Raw genomic sequence first — 5,001 nt, forward strand, 5'->3', positions numbered from 1 at the left:
TTTTTTTTTTTTTTTTTTTGTTGTTGTTGTTGTTGTTGTTTGAGAGACAGTCTCACTCTGTCGCCCAGGCTGGAGTGCAGTGGCATGATCTCAGCTCACTGCAACCTCCACCTCCCAGGCTCAAGCAATTCTTGTGCCTCAGTCTCCGGAGTAGCTCAGATTATAGGCGCAGGCTGCCACACCCAGCTAATTATTATTACTATTTTGTATTTTAGTAGAGACGGGGATTCACCATGTTGCCCACTCGAAATCATGGGCTAAAGTAATCTACCCACCTCGGCTTCCCAAAGTGCTGGGATTACAGGCATAAACCACCATGCCCAGCCTCTTATTCAGACTTTCCTATGCTAAGTTTTTCAGCACGCACTGCTGTAAAAGGCTGCGTTGCTTTTATAGTCTAAACATACAATACATGTTATATTTTAAAATCATATATTATGTTGTATATAACATATTATAGATAGATATAATTGTAGCTACATTATTCTTCCCAAGGTTAGGGAAAAAATAAAACTGCTCATTTGAACTTTCATAAGGTTTAACCTTTAGAAGGTTCATGTTCCTATTGAAATTAATTCTGCCCTAGATCTAAATCTATGGGTTTTTTTGAACATGTCACTAAGTCCTACTGTATTTTAAAATAATTAAAATATCCTTCCTAACACTGCTCTCTTAACCTCATACTTCATTTCATTCAATTCCTCCTCAGATGATATGGGTTAGAGTTCCTTTATTCAAGAGTGATATCAAAATTATTTAGCATAGTATATTATGGACAGTATCAATCATTACCAGATGCTGACTACTCAAGAAACTTACAGATCAATCAGAACACATGCCACTCGATCAAAATAAACAGAGGTAAGTGCTAGAGCAGGGGCCTCGAAGCCCCCTGTTACACAAGACTTTACCTCATTAGTTGCTAAATCATGGGAGACATTCAGAGATCTTAGAAGGGGCAGGAGACTTGGAGTAGCCAAGTCTAATAACCAATATGCATAAAAGGGTTTTGCTGTTTTACTTTCCATCACTGTAACAATACAGTTGTTTATGTCTGCTCCCTCTCCAAACATTGCTGAAGTGTCAGCTAAGCAATAAGAGAAATAAATATAATACCACATTAAGTGACAGAGCAAGAGAAGTTAATCAACTTTTGGAAGAGGAAAAATTGCTAAGTGATAGCTGACTTTACAAAAAAGAGAAAGGTGTTGCCTAAGTGGAAGCTAGGCAAGGACTCCAATGAGAAATAAGCTAACTCATCTTTTAGAATCCTGGAAAATTTCAGACATCGGAGATACCAGGTATTTCTGAAGTTATAGGGGGTTAGGAATCATAACACTGAAAATGAAGCATTGCCTAGAAGTCTGTAAAAGGACAACTGGACCCTGTGTCTCTTTCTCTGACTTCATGCAACCAAGTAATTTCCTCTTTTCAATGTCTCAGGAGACAATTAATTTCTTCTCTGTAGGAACTGGGTCAAAAAGTGTCAGAATCCAGGTTGTGGAGGCACAGTAAAAGCTGAAGTGAGGTGTCATGCTAGAAACAGGGTTTACTAAGAGTACCAGATCCAGTCTCCCTCCCTCACATGAATTCTGAAATATTTACAGAGAGGTTTTCCATCCAGGCCTTTGGAGGGTTTGTCTATGGAGAAAACATTGGTGGGAATGTGCAATGATACAGCTACTTCATGAAATATTTTGGCATTTTCTTAAATAGTCAAACATACACTTACCATTTGATTAAGCCATTCTACACCAAAGTTCTGAAAGAAAATATTCTTTCTGAAACTGAGCTCCTTTAACCTTATAACGTTGCATATGGATGTTCATAGCAGTTTTATTTGTAATAGCCAAAACCTAGGCCACATCCAAAAGTGTTTCACACTCTCGTTTCACCCTCAGAGGCAGCCAAGAGGCCTGCAAAGGAATCTTGTGTCTCCAATGGTCTCGGAAAAGGACTCAAATTTCTCCTGGGGACCAAAAGTAACAAAAAAAAAACTAGCTTTTTATTGCAGACCAAAAACTTTTTCAAAATACACGGCTAAAGCACTGAAAGGAGGAATAGTTATAGATGTGTATTTTAAAAAACTTGTCTAGCACTAAAAGCAGGGGCAGTTTTAGCTGCGTATTTTGAAAAAGTTGTCTCTAAGTGCCATAGCTAATAAAGTCAAAATGAGTGATCTGCATCCTCTTGAGTTGAGCGTTCTTTTTTGTTGTTGCTGTTGTTTTGGGATGGAGTTTCGCTCTTGTTACCCAGGCTGGAGTGCAATGGCGCGATCTCGGCTCACCGCAACCTCCACCTCCTGGGTTCAGGCAATTCTCCTGCCTCAGCCTCCTCAGTAGCTGGGATTACAGGCACGTGCCACCATGCCCAGCTAATTTTTTGTAGTTTTAGTAGAGACGGGGTTTCGCCTTGTTGACCAGGATGGTCTCGATCTCTTGACCTCGTGATCCACCCGCCTCGGTTTCCCAAAGTGCTGGGATTACAGGCTTGAGCCACCGTGCCCAGCCGGAGTTGAGCATTCTTTTAGTAATAAAGGATTCCGTTCTATTGGAATTCTTTAGAATGGATTCTCATTCTTGTCAATCAACTGTCAATTTTCTGTGTTAATTTCTAGCAGAGGTAACAGAGTTAATCCAAAACCATAGGTGAATTAAAGTCCAGATTAACAAGCATAGTCAACAAACCAGGCACTGAACTGGAAAAGGCATCATTTCCCAGCAGGCCATAAGGCCCACAGAAATCCCTGGGCAGAAATCGAGAAACACAGACTGAAAGTTACCCACCTAAGGCTTGTCACTTGAAAGTGAGTGGCTGACTGACTGGCACAGGGCTGGAAATCAAACCCAAATTTTCAGACCTCTAATTTCAGAGGGTGCACTGCCTCCCCCAGGCCCAATGTGACAGTTCAATGGCTTAACAAGAGCTTTAATGGAATGAAGTCAACACTAAAAGACATTAGATTCCATTGGCAGAGTGTTAGGCCCCTTGTCTCTAATGAGAATTTGCCGGGTTCAAATTTTAACATTGGGTCTAACCTGAGATATCTTGCCTTTCCACCTGAAACTCTTGAAAATGCTTGATTAACTGAGGAGTTACTGCTACAAAGTAAGAGTCAAGAACCCTCTGCAGCAAAGGTGAGCTGGCCTCAGTGGTAAATGGGAAATGAGCTGGTTTCACACACCTCCTTCTCACCAATCAGCAAGATAAATTTCTTTAAACATACATGTATTGTGTTTTTAGGAGGGCTGGGGGTAATCCAAGGTACCGAGTAACATGCTACAACAGGAAAAAGAATTTGCTGCTCAGGACTGGAGACAGAAACACAGATATACAAACAAACACACACACACACACACACACTCACACACACACACAAACACACACACACACAGGCTTCACACACAACTCGTAGTGTCCAGCCAAATACTTAATACTATGAGGTGGGGTTTGAACCCATCTATGCTATAAAGGAAGAGACACCTTTCCCTAATTCACACGTCAATTCTCCCTCCTTCTCCCCGAATGCTATCTCCTCTTCAAGCCACCACATAATTATGTACAACAAAATTAGTCATGGCTATCAGGTTAAAGCATTCTCAATGATGCTGTCATTAAACACAACAGCCCAGTCAAACAGAGAGCATGCTTACATATGAAATGTGGTTAATTCTTTCAGACATGGCTCATGATGACTGGTACGAAACAACCAGGAGGAACCTCTGCCTTGCAAGAAGCCTAGCTTTGTGCCTGGCCAGAGCCCAAGGTGCTTCACACTCTCATTTGACCCTAAGACGCTGACAAGTGGACTATAAAGGAGTCATGTGTGTCCACGCTGTCTGAAAAGGACTCTCAATTCCCCTGGGGACCAAAAGTAACAAGAAAAGTGCTTTTTACTTGGAGAGCACACACCATTTTCAAAATACAAAGCTAAAACTGTCCCTGAATTAAGTGTATTAGCACTTAAAGCAGGGACCATTTTAGCTGTGTATTCTGAAAAAACTGTCTAGCACTTAAAGCTCAGACAGTTTTATCTGTGTATTTTCAAAAAATTGTCTCTCAGTGTCATAGATAATGAAGTCAAAATGAGGGATCTGTGTCCACTTGAGATGAGCATCCTTTTAGTAATAAAGGATTCAGTTATATCTGAATTCCTTAGAATGGACTCTCATTCTTGTCAATCAACTGTCAATTTTCTGCTAATTTCAAGTAGAGATAACAGAGTTAATCCAAAACCATAGGTGTATGCTGGCTGTTTTGCCCATTAGTTGATGCATATTCTTCATTGTGTTAATTTTCTTTAGCATTTGGCATGTTTTTGGAGTGGCTGGTACTGGTTGTTCCTTTATATGTGTAAAGCCTCTTTCAGGAGCTCTTGTAAAGCTGGCCTGGTGGTGACAAAATCTCTGAGGACTTGCATGTTCACAAAGGATTTTATTTTTCCTTCACTTATAAAGCTTATTTTGGCTGGATAGGACATTCTGGGTTGAAAGTTCTTTTCTTTAAGTATGTTGAATATTGGCCCCCACTCTATTCTGGCTTGTAGGGTTTCTGCTGAGAGGTCTGTTTCTGCTGTGAGTCTGATGGGGTTCCCTTTGTTGGTAACCCGACCTTTCTCTCTGGCTGTCCTTAGTATTTTCTCCTTCATTTCAACCCTTGTGAATCTGATGATTATGTGCCTTGGGGTTGCTCTTCTTGACAAATATCTTTGTGGTGTTCTCTGTATTTCCTGGACTTGAATATTGGCCTGCCATGCTAGGTTGGGGAAGTTTTCCTGAATAATATCCTGAAGAGTATTTTCCAGCTTGGATTCATTCTCTTCGTCGCATTCAGGCATGCCTATCAAACGTAGATTAGGTCTTTTCACATAGTCCCACATTTCTTGGAGACTTTGTTCATTCCTTTTTACCCTTTTTTCTCTATTCCTACCTTCCCGTTTTATTTCATTGAGTTGATCTTCGACCTCTGATATCCTTTCTTCTGCTTGGTCAATTCGACTGT

Source organism: Sapajus apella, unplaced genomic scaffold, assembly GCF_009761245.1.
Source record: "Sapajus apella isolate SASKATOON/1434 unplaced genomic scaffold, GSC_monkey_1.0 scaffold146, whole genome shotgun sequence".
Taxonomy (NCBI): Eukaryota; Metazoa; Chordata; class Mammalia; order Primates; family Cebidae; genus Sapajus; species Sapajus apella.